General features: G+C 45.4%; 1 long non-coding RNA gene across 1 annotated transcript; it reads right to left on the reverse strand.

Moving 5' to 3' along the window:
- Nucleotides 1–328: 328 nt before the first annotated feature.
- On the reverse strand, nt 329–12,463 carry LOC144508421 (uncharacterized). Its single transcript, XR_013500279.1, has 3 exons — nt 12,416–12,463; nt 11,882–11,920; nt 329–684 (listed from the first exon to the last, which is right to left on the reverse strand). It is a non-coding gene; the product is annotated as an uncharacterized LOC144508421 (long non-coding RNA).
- Nucleotides 12,464–12,667: the final 204 nt, after the last annotated feature.

Raw genomic sequence — 12,667 nt, forward strand, 5'->3', positions numbered from 1 at the left:
CATTTATATATATTACAAACAGCAAAGGTCCCAGCACTGATCCCTGAGGAACACCACTTGTCACAGCCCTCCATTCAGAAACGCACCCTTCCACAGCTACCCTCTGTCTTCTTTGACCGAGCCAGTTTTGTATCCACCTTGCCAGCTCACCTCTGATCCGTTCGTTGGTGAGTTGATTCAAGTGAGTTGAGTCATTCGTTCAATTCGTGTTAATTACTTTGAAATGTAGACTAAGAGAGTAATGAATTATGTCCCATAGAAATTCAGTGCTTTAAGTTAGGTTTATTACACTTCATTCATTGTGTTCATTATCAGCCAGATTTATCAATACTAGTAAGCTTTATTAAGTAATAACCAAGTAAAATAAAGTTAATGCAACTGAAGTAAAGCTAAGGTATGGCAGGGTCGCTTTGTCACTTGGAATGCGAGTTCTGTGGTATGTGGGAAATGATGGATCCTACCCATGACCTAAGCAACCACAAGTGCAGTACATTTCACCAGCTGCAGAAACTTAAGCTTCAGGTATCGGAGCTCAAATGGTGGATGGTGCCACTGTAGCGAGGCTGGGAGCTGCTGAACGGGAATCCCCTGAGGTCCTGCTCGTTTCTCAGTTTTCCTTTTTGGGTACTAGTGAGGGCATTGGTTTCTCGGAGTGAAGCCAGAGCCATGTTTGTGGCAGTTGAGCTGTACAGGAATGAAACAAGACAGGAAGAGCAACAGTGATCGGAGATTGAGCATTGGAGGAACAGACAGGCATTTTTGTAGGTAGAGACGTGAATCCAAGATAGTTCATTGCTACTCTGGTGCCAGGGTCAAGGATGTCATGGAGCGGCTGCAGTGCATTCGACTTAGAATCCTACAGTGCAGAAGGAGGCCATTTGGCCCATCGAGTCTGCACCAACTCTCCGAAAGAGCATCTTATCAAAGCCCTTTCCCCGTAACCCCATGTATTTTCCCCGCTAATCCCCCCAACCTACACATCTTGGGGCACTAACAGGCAATTGAGCACGGCCAATCCACCTAACCACATATTTGGACTGTGGGAGGAAACTGGAGCCCCCGGAGGAAACCCATGCAGACACAGGGAGAACATGCAAACTCCACACAGACAGTGACCCAAGGCTGGAACTGAACCAGGGTCCCTGGCGGTGTGAAGCAGCGGTGCTAATAACTGTGCCACCCCATGTCCTTCATTCTTCTGGAGGAGGGTGATCAGCCAGAGATGATGGTCCACGTGGGTACGAATGATTTAGGTAGGAAAGGGAATAAGGACCTTAAAGCAGATTTTAGAGAACTAGGAAAGAGATTGAAAAGTAGGATGTCTAAAGCAGTAATTACCCCCAGTCCCACATTCTAGTGAGAAATAGGAGAAAACAGAAATTAAGCATGTGGCTGGAAAGGGTGGAGGAGGGAGGGCATCAGCTTTGGGGTATTGAATCGAAACTATCCACAAAGGGGATCACTGGCTCTCAACTATCACCCTCAAATGAATGCTACCAGATTAATCTAAGCTATTACCAATATAACGAACCACTACTCTTAAACTAGCATGGACACTGGAGGCCACTGCAGCTAAGTTCACGCAGACAGAAGGGGCTATATTGGCCAAGCCTGCACCAACTCACATGTCAAGTGGGGGCAGCACGGTGGCACAGTTGTTAGCACTGCTTCCTCACAGTGCTAGGGACCCGGGTTCAATTCCTGGCTTGGGTGACTGTGTGGAGTTTGCATGTTCTCCCCATGTCTGCATGGGTTTCCTCCGGGTGCTCCGGTTCCCTCCCACAGTCCGAAAGACGTGCTGGTTAGGTGCATTGGCCATGCTAAATTCTCCCTCAGTCTACCCGAACAGGCGCCGGAGTGTGGTGACCAGGGGATTTTCACAGTAACTTCATTGCAGTGAGAATGTAAGTCTACTTGTGACTAATAAATAAAATTTAAAAATCTAACTGGAACAGAAGTGCTCGCAGCAGCTAAAGTAACGCTAGGGGTCAGTACAATTAAGTTAACAGCAAAATAAAGCAGCCTTGCAGCTAAAACAACATCAACACAAGGCATCAGTGCAGCTAAATTAAACTAGTTTTAGCTCCCTCGCCTCACCATCCCTGAAGGCTTCTGTCCGTACAGAGCTAGGATCGCTTGTCAAATGTGTCAACAGCTGTATTACTGTACTGGGTAGGTCCTGTCAATCTGAAACAAAGCTGTGAAATAAAAGCACTCTTACCCACAGCAACTCAACCATGCTCAAGAGCTTCCAGAGCAGTCAGGAGACAATAAGGTGGCCGAGAGACCATGTCTTTCTGTTTCGCAAGCACTTGATCGAATACCGACTGTAAGAGCTGGTGATGAGTGACATGGAATCCAGGACCTGCTCCTTCTACAGTGCTGTTATAAAAACTGAATTAAGACAATAATAAATTCCTGTCATGGATCCGTCTGTCATCACTCACTTAGGCATGAGGATAGAGATTTAAATTACTCTGCTCTTTACAAAAAAGATGAGGACATTTACTGTACATTTGTGATGAAATAATTTTGTTTACATAGAAGTCCTTTGTTTTCATTGCTTGTCATGCTGCGTGGGGAACTCAAACACCATTGCATGCCACAGTGAAATGGATCTTTTTGTTGCCCAGTTGTTGCTGGTTGACATTCCTTTAAACGTTTCAAGGCTTCAGGTATCAGGACTTGAAATGTTTAAAGGAGCGGTACCTAATCGTGCTGTAGAGGTTCGGAGGTGTTTGCGCTGCTCAAGGTATCTCACCCTACAATGAGATGGGCTCCTCCATGACTTTCCTGAATGTTAGGGAGTGGGGGGAGGTGGGGGGGTTTGCGCAGAGGAATCGCATCCCTGGTTACATCCATGTGAAGTGGGGTCAGGTGTCAATGTGACCGGTCACTGGACTTGAGCTCATCAAAACCCTCGTCCAACGCCAAGAGGACCCCATTCAGAAATAAAAGCTATCACAATTGCTCTGTCAATTCACCAATCAGGGACTGGGAATGGGAGCGGCAGGCTCAGGGTGACCCAGAAGCCCTGATAATGTGGAGAGTGAGACTCGCTGCTTGGTTTTGACCGTGTGATTGGGTTAGATGCATTTCACTGGGGCGGGCGGTAGCACAGTGGTTAACACAGCTGCCTCACAGTCCAGGGATCTGGGTTTGGGTCACTGTCTGTGTGGAGTTTGCATGTTCTCCCCATGTCTGCGTGGATTTTCTCTGGGTGCTCCGGTTTCCTCCCGCACTCCAAAGATGTGCGGGTTAGGTGGATTGGGCATGCTAAATTGTCCCTTAGTATCAGGGGGATTAGTAGGGTAAATATGTGGGGCTATGGGGATAGGGCCTGGGTGGGATTGTTGTTGGTGCAGACTTGATGGGCTGAACGGCCTCCTTCTGCACTGTAAGGGTTCAATGTAAGTTCTGATCCCTTTCTTGTTCATTGCACTGCACCTGCTCCTAAAGCTTTGTCAAAAAGAATTACTTTTCACCATCTCTGAGCTCTGATTCCAAAATCCTACACTTGTCAAAACATTCCCTTATTTTTATTGCTACCATTTATAAATGGTTGGACCTACCTGTTGATCTCAAATTGTTCAGTAAATGAAAGTGAAGGAGAATAAGGTGTAATAGTGACTCCGCACTGGGCTATTAGATCTTGTTCTCACCCTTTATCTGATGGCTCCTATTCGGGGAATATTCTGGGGGCTTCCCTCTGGGGGTCCTGCCTTCAGCAGAAGCTATTACAAAACTTGAGAGACAGTGTAAATCATAGAGCCAGAGGTTTACAGCATAGAAACAGGCCCTTCGGCCCAACTTGTCCATGCCACCCAACAATGGCACCCAGCTTGGGGCCCGGATCCATGACCCTGAGATTAAGAGTCATGCTCCACCAACTGAGCTAGTCGTATATTCATATAATATATGTAGTCAAAGACGTTCTTTATTTGGCCAATACACATTGGGAGAGAGATGCCGGATGGATTCCAACTTCTCTAAAATTACGTTACATGAACACATTTGATATACTATTTTTGAAGATTTGTATTCCCCACCCAATCTGTCATAGAAACTGGATGGTCCAATTACATTAATACACATTATCCAGCTTGACCGACAACCTGGCATAATTAGGAATTCATTGGCAATTTGGACCCAAAAATCTTTCCTCCATTGCCTATCAAACTACTTACACATGTCTGACAGATTCAAGGTTCGCTCCTGCCACCTGCATACTGTGAGAACTAAGGGAGCCATGCTGTCTAACTGGCTACACCTTATCAGGCCAAGTGAGGAGCGGAATGCTCCTATTCATTTTAATTAGCAGTTGACTCCTTCTATTCAATCCATTATCTAGTACCTTAGCTGCAAGGTCTTCCAAAGCCTTTCACTGATTAAGTTCTATACTTCATTGTTCCATTTGAATGTGGCCTCTCTGGTTCTGCTTTTTCCCATTATGCTGTGGGGTAGTTGCTTTTGGCCAAAGCTCACAAACATCTTTAAAACTACATTTCAAAGTTACAATACTTGTTAAAAATTCATTACTATTGGTTATATATGTGGTTAAGGCAATACCTTCGTATGATATATGTAGAGGCACATCGTGATACCTTTGGTATGTATGTACAAGGCACATTATGGTCCCTATTTTAAACTAGTCTACTTTGTTTTAAAAACTCCTTAATGGCAGGGGTTTCAGCATCCCTTGCTACAGCTCCATTAGTGGCACCTTCATCTCTGGAGTTGGATGGTTTGGGATGATAGGCCAGCTCTGAGACCAGGGCAGGTAATGTAAGCTGATACTTCAATTCAGCTCTGAGGGGATCCTGTACTGCTGGAGGATCACCTTTGAGTGAAGGCATTTAAATGGGAACTAAAACACCATAGCGCACAAGGCTACGAAGCAAGTGCGGGGAAATGGGATTCGAATTGATGGGTGCTAGATGCTGGCACAGACATATGGGCCAAAGAGCTGTAAAACCTTTTGACTATGAAAATATTCAACGAATGCTTTTGCCACCGGTGATTAAAAGGGTTCATTCTATTAAACAGAGCAGAGCATTCTCACAGCATCAGTCCTCAGATGTTGAAATTCATAGGATTATAGAATGATGCAATACAAAAGGAGGCCATTCAACCCATCATTCCTGTAATAGTTCTTTAAAAGAGCTATCTAATTAATCCCCACTCTCTTTCCCTGTAGCCCTGCAAATCCTTTTCTTGTAAATATATCTCCAATTCCCCTTTGAGGTTCATGACTGAATCTGCTTCTAGTTTTTCAGGCAGAGGAGTCCAGATCATTAACAACTCGCTGAATGGAACAAATTCTGCTCTTCTCACACAAAACCAAAGTACTGCAGATGCTGGAAACCTGAAATGAAAACAGAAGATGCTGGACATACACAGCAGGTCTGGCAGCATCTTTAGAGAGATACACGGCGTCAATGGGCTGAATCCACATTGGGAGAACGAAAAGAGAGGTGTGTACAGCCACGTGTAAAGTGATGTTGGGTTCAGTATTTAAATGTTTACTCAGAATTCAACTTTCCCTGTTTTGCTATTTTTGTAGAGGCGAGTGTGTCCCTGAAAACTGTGAGCCACCAAAGGTAAGTCAGTTTGTGAACCTTGGGAGAAGCTTGCTTTGGATTTGAGAATCTTATGACATGGAAGTGTAGAAGGTCTTACTAACTTCAACTATCATAAAGTAATGGTGTATGAGAATTTAAATACATTTTCAATGCAGTGATTGATCATCGGACTTTGTCTTTAAAAGGTAAGAGACCAACAGGGTGTAAGGATTCAACTGTATCAAGGCACTTTATCCAGTGGATAAAGTCCTCTCAGCATTCTACAGAATAAAATATGAATGTTTGTGGAGGACCTTGTAGTTTGATTTCCACATTGATTACAGGAGAGTAAATGGGATAGTGGTCATTTTACTGGATGAGTAATCCAGGGATCAGGAATAACTCACTGGGGGGGATAAAGATTTAAATCCCACTGTGGCAACTGATTAAATTAGTTAATAAATCTGGTATGCAAAGCTAGCCCATGAAACTATAAGAACCATGAAACTACTGTTGTTTGTCTTGTCAGCCCATCTGGTTCACTAATGTCTTTCAGAGAATGAAATCTGCCGTCTTCACCTGGTCTGGCCTCCATGTGACTCCACAGCCACAGCAATGTGGTTGGCTCTGAAATGTCTGAGCAAGTCATTTACTTATTCCAAACTGCTACAAAAAAGTAAAAAAAGGATTGAAATTAATGGACTACCTGGTATTGATCTAGGCATTGGAAATTATAGCAGCACATCCATCCCCATCAATCCTGCATAGCCCTCTGTACAACATATGGACATATTTTCCTCAAACTTGACTCCAAATACCATGAGGTTTTATGGCACCAGATCAAATATGGGCAAGGAAACCTCCTGCTGATTACCACATGTTCTCTCTAACCCCACCCCCCCAACTGATGAATTAGTATCCTCCATGTTGAACACCACTTGGAGGAAGCACTGAGGATGGCAAGGGCACAGACTGTACTCTGGGTGGGGTCTTTAATATTCATCTCCAAGAGTGATTTGGCAGCACCTTTATTAACCAAACTGGGCAAGTCCGGAAGAACATAGCTGCTGGATTGGGTCTGTGTCAGGTAGTGAGGGAGCCAAGAAGAGGGCAAAACCTCCTTGACCTTGCCCCAATATGCCTGTCAGAGATGCATCTGTCCATATCAGTAAGAGTGACCACCGTGCAGTCCTTGTAGAGTCAACGTCCTGTCTTCACCTTGAGGAACCCTCCATCGTGTCATGTGGCACTACCACCGTGCTAAATGGGATAGATTTTGTACAGTTGAAACAACTCAAAACTGGGGATCCATGAGGTGCTGAGGGATTTCAGAAAATTGGTCTACAGCCACCAACCCCATAATCTTGGCCTGGCATAACCCTCACCATCACCAGGCCAGGGGATCAACCCTTCTTCAGAAAAAAACCAAACAGGGTGGCCAACTCTGGGGCAAAGAAATAAGCAACAATTTACTTGAGAAGCAGAGTGGGAGATAGGAGTGAGAATTGATGACACCTGAGAAGAGGGCGGTGCAAGTTGGCCAGGGGAACAACTTGCTCAGATTACCCTAAACCCCCCCTGCACTCCCAGACATTCCTGGACAACCCCAGAGCTCCCATTCAGCCCTCCCCAAACGCCCATTCCCCACCCACTCAACCCCTCCCCAGATATCTACCCCTCATTCAACCGTGCCTGGAGCCCACCCCCCTCCCCAGAGGGCCCTGTTTAGTCCAGCCCAGAATCAATACCTGATGGGTCCCCGAGTCCCACTCTCCATCTGGTCTGTCAAACATGTGGGCCCAAGCTCCCAGACCCAGGCCTGAGGGCTGTCACTGCCTCTGCTGCCAGACCCAAATTCAAATTGCCTCCTCCACCCCATGCCGGGCCTCAGTGTCCTGGGATATTACTGGAGTCCATCCTCGGGCCCCTCCAATCCAGCTGCCCAAGCCAGGAGGGAATTAGCACCGGCCACTAGTGCTGCTCCTCCCTCATGTCTGTCACTGCACATTCCAACCATGCCAACTCTGTATTGGGCATGTGCAGCACGACAGTGTGTGCATGCAGATACCAATTACAATCGAGAAACACCAAGAGGATTCCTTGAACATTTTCCTCCCTCTCTACCTGAAGAGTTTTCCTGTACAAGTGGTGTCCTGGGAAGGGCCTGTAGAAGTCCAGGGCCAGGATTTTACCTTATCCCCTCCTGCCCTGGCTTCTGCATCCACCAGGGGGGAGACAACAATACTGGAAAAACTAATGGGATGAGCACTGCAAATGTGAGGGGTGATTCTCCCAAAAAAGTTCTAGGTGTTGAATTTGCATAAAAACTGGAGTAAATCCCAGTGTTTTTTCAACGGGAGTTTCAAAATGAATCTCCCACACTCTGTGCACTGCAGAATGGACGAGCATGATTCACTCCAGAAACCAGGGGCAGGGGCCTATTCCCTGGAGAGGCTGGCAGCATAGCACTGAGCAGGACACTGCGCATGCACCGATCTGTCAGTGCCGAGATCGACACATACTCTGTGACTCTACACTGCCGGCCTCCCGATCGTTGGCCAGTCCTGCAACCCCTCATTACCGGCCATGCGACTCCCCCACAGCCTGATCGCCAGCCCCCGAACATGTTCGCGCCAGCTTCAACCTCCCCTGCCCCAATCTCTCCCCCACCCCCAACAGCTCCAATCTCCTGACTCCACACCCCCCCGACCAATCACTGGCCTCCTTCCCTCTGTCACCACCAAGTGCAGAGTTGCAACGGGATCCTTCACCTCCACTGATCTCTCACCCAGAGGCCCCTCCCAATTAGACCCCGCATCCATTAGACCCCACCCCCTTGGCCCTGCCTGATGCCCGGTGGACAGTGCCAATGGGGCACACGCCCCAGCACCCGATCCTCTGGGGGGCCTCAGTGGTGGGGTCGGGCTGCCAGCTCACTGTAGGTGGTGAGCTATTGTTAACTTGCACTACAAGCGAGCTGGAAGAATCGGCCCTGTAATGTCTCCACTCAAGAAAGGAGGGAGACAAATAACAGGAAACTATAGGCCAGTTAGTCTAACATCTAGCATTGTGAAAATTCTGGAATCTGTTGTTAAGGTGGAAGGAGTGGGATATTTAGAAAATCATAACACCATCAGCCAGAATCACCATGGTTTTGTGAAAGCGAGATTGTGTTTAACAAATTTATTAGAGTTCTTTGAGGATGTAACAGACAGGGTGGATAAAGGGAAACGAGTAGATTTAATGTATTTGTATTTTCAAATTGGGGAGTGCCATACAAAAGATTACTACAGAAGATAAAATTTATGATGTCATGGTGATATATTATCATGGATACAATTAGGTAACTCACAATGTTCGGAAAACAAAGTTAGTTTTAAGGGATTTATATTTGTATTGGTAAACATTAGAAATAAGCAGATGATACAAAGATATGTAGAAGGACAGGTAGTATTGAGGAAGCAGAGGGGCTGCAGAAGGGCTTGGATAGGTTAGGAGAGTGGGCAAAGAAGTGGCAGATGGAATACAATGTGGAAAAGTGTGAGGTAATGCACTTTGGAAGGAGGACTGGACTATTTTCTAAATGGGGAAATGCTTAGGAAATCAGAAACACAAAAGAACTTGGGAGTCCTTGTTCAAGATTCTCTTAAGGTTAACGTGCAGGTTCAGTCAGCAGTTAGGAAGGCAAATGCAATGTTAGCATTTATGTCGAGAGGCTAGAATACAAGAGCAGTGATGTACTTCTGAGGCTGTATAAGGCTCTGGTTAGACCCCATTTGGAGTATTGTGAGCAGCAAAACTGTGAGCAGTTTTGGGCCCCATATCTAATGAAGGATGTACTGGCCTTGGAAAGGGTCCAGAGGAGGTTCACAAGGATGATCCCTGGAATGAAGAGCTTGTCTTATGAGGAACGGTTGAGGACTCTGGGTCTGTACTCATTGGAGTTTAGAAGGATGAGGGGGGATCTTATTGAAACTTACAGGATACTGCGAGGCCTGGATAGAGTGGACGTGGAGAGGATGTTTCCACGAGTAGGAAAAACTAGAACCAGAGGGCACAACCTCAGGTTAAAGGGACAATCCTTTAAAACAGAGATGAGGAGGAATTTCTTCAGCTAGAGATTGGTGAATCTGTGGAACTCTTTGTCGCAGAAGGCTGTGGAGGCCAGGTCATTGAGTGTCTTTAAGACAGAGATAGATAGGTTCCTGATTAATAATGAGATCAGGGGTTATGGGGAAAAGGCAGGAGAATGGGGGTGAGAAAAATATCAGCCATGATTGAATGGCAGAGCAGACTTGATGGGCCGAGTGGCCTAATTCTGCTCTGATTCTTATGGTCTTAAAAGTGTCATTTGGATTTCGGAATGGAAACTGCTCAGAGAAAGCATAATTATGAGAGAAGATTTTAAAGCCTGTTTTTGGGAGTGGAGTTTGGAACCTCTCGTGTGACAATCATCTGGAGTATTTCTGAGGAGAAATCCACAGACTAACTTGGGTTCAGAGCTGAGTGTGTGGCCACAGTCATCTTGTGCTTAAAAGGAACTTTGTGTCAAAGTGACCATTGTAGCTCAAGATATACACTGGGGTAGCACGATGGCACAGTGGTTAGCACTGCTGCGTCACAGCGCCAGGGACCCAGGTTCGATTCCCGGCTTGGGTCACTGTCTGTGTGGAATCTGCACGTTCTCTCCGTGTCTGCGTGAGTTTCCTCCGGATGCTCCGGTTTCCTCCCACAGTCCAAAAGATGTGCTCGTTATGTGCATTGGCCATGCTAAATTCTCCCTCAGTGTACCCAAACAGGTGCTGGAGTGTGATGACGGGACGATTTTCACAGTAACTTCATTGCAGTGTTAGTGTAAACCTATTTGTGACACAAAATATAAGTAAAATAAAATAATCCACATTAATCTTTAAATCTGCGTATTGTTAAGTAGAAGGGAGTAGAATCATAGAACCCCTACAGTGTACAGTTGGCCCATCGAGACTGCGCTGACCACAATCCCACCCAGGCTCTATCCCCGAAACCCCACATATTTACCCCCCCCCCCCCCCCCCCCCCAAAGTAGAAATGGTCAAAAGCTTCAAGTGTTTAGGTGTCCAAATCACCAACAAACTGTGCGGGTCTCCCTATGCCGGTTCCCTGGCGCTGTGAGGCAGCAGTGCTAACCACTGTGCCACTCCTTTAGTTTTATATAAGTCCAGTTATAACAACTGGGATCGTAACAACAGGAAACAGAGAGCCAGGATAAATGGGTGATTTTAAGGTTTGCAGACTGCAAATATTGGAGTGCCACAAAGGTCTGGGACCTCAAATAACTCACAATCTATATTAATGATTTGGATGAAGGGACTGAATGTATTGTAGCCAAATTTGCCGATGATAGAAAGATAGATAAGAAAGCAAGTTGCAAAGAGGAGTCTGGAAACAAAATGACAGATGCAGTATAATGTGGGAAAAAAATGTGAAGTTGTCCAGTTTGGCAGGAGGAATGGAAAGGTAGAATATTATTTGAGTGGAGAGATACTGCATAATGTTGCAGTACATAGGCACTGGGTGTCCTTGTACACAAATCTCAAAACGTTACATGCAGGTATAGCAAGCATTTAGGGAGGCTAAAGAAATGTCGGACTTTATCACAAGAATGATTCTTGCTGCATTTAGAAACAGTCCAGCGAAGCTTCACTCGGCTGATTCCTGTTCCTCCCACACTCCAAAGATGTGCGGGTTAGGTGGATTGGCCGCGTGAAATTGCTCCTTCGTGCCTGGGGGATTAGCAGGGCAAATACATCAGGTTATGGTGATAGGGCATGGCTGGGATTATTGTCAGTGCAGGCTCGATGGGCCAAATGACCTCCTTCTGCACCGCAGGGATTCTATTCCTGCATGAAAGGGTTGTCTTATGAGGAAAGGTTGTACAGGTTGGGCCAATGCTGGTGAGAGTTTAAAAGAATGAGATGCGATCTTATTGAAAGTTTTAATATCTGAGGGGGCTGAACAGGGTAAATGCTGAGAGGATGTTTCATCTCATAGCGGAATCTAGAACGAAGAGACATAGTTTAAAAGTAGGAAGTCTCAATTTAAGACTGAGCTGAGGGGAGGCGATGGCCTAGTGGTATTATGTGGACTATTAATCCAGAAACTCAGCTGAAATTCTTGCGACCCGAGTTCGAATCCCATCATGGCAGATGGTGGAATTTGAATTCAATTAAAAATATCTGGAATTAAGAATCTACTGATGACCATGAAACTATTGTTGATTGTTGGAAAAACCCAGTCTGGTTCACTCATGTTCTTTCAGGAAGGAAATCTGCCATCCTTACCTGGTCTGGTCTGTTGATTCTCAGGAAGGAACTCGTCAGCTGTCGGCAATAAAATAAAACAAAATTTATTCCAACTTATAAATCAAATAAAAAAGTTTAATAAAGAAATTTCATTACTCCAACACTTGAGACCTCACCCTGGGCCATTCCAAGCTTCCCACAATTCCCGACAGATTCTCATTTATACTGAGTCAACTGGTCAGAAGACCATCAAATGTTGCCATTTTCTTTATTTTAGGACAAGAAATTTGCTAAGTTTCCTGTCTTAAAATAAGTTCCAGCCATCGATATCCCCTCTTTCAGCTTCCAATTGATTCTTCTATCTTTAATTTGGCTCCTCTCTTAACTTGTTGTCAAATTCAAATTGGGTTCTCCTGGAATTGAGCCCCCAATTTCTGTTGCAGACAAGAGGGGTGGTGGAGTGGGGGTTCATTTAAACGGCCCTGAGTTCTTTTCTCATTACCCATCCATAAACAGAAAGGTGGTTTTAGTTTCTGATTCTCCCCTCTATAAATGATTGTATTTACCCCTTACATTTGGAGTGGTCCAATCCTCAATGAATAGCTCGACAGCAAACCCGAGATAAGATAAAATAAAAGGGTTGGTTTATTTCATGTATATTCACACGCACGCACGCGCACACACACACACACACACACACACACACACACACAACATGGGAATGGGGCTTCACAACATGTGCCCCTTTTGCACTCGCAACAAAATAAGAAAAAACTTTCATGAAACCTCACTGCAAATTCGCAACTTAACCAAAACTTTACTCAC

This window comes from Mustelus asterias, chromosome 20, assembly GCF_964213995.1.
Source record: "Mustelus asterias chromosome 20, sMusAst1.hap1.1, whole genome shotgun sequence".
Taxonomy (NCBI): domain Eukaryota; kingdom Metazoa; phylum Chordata; class Chondrichthyes; order Carcharhiniformes; family Triakidae; genus Mustelus; species Mustelus asterias.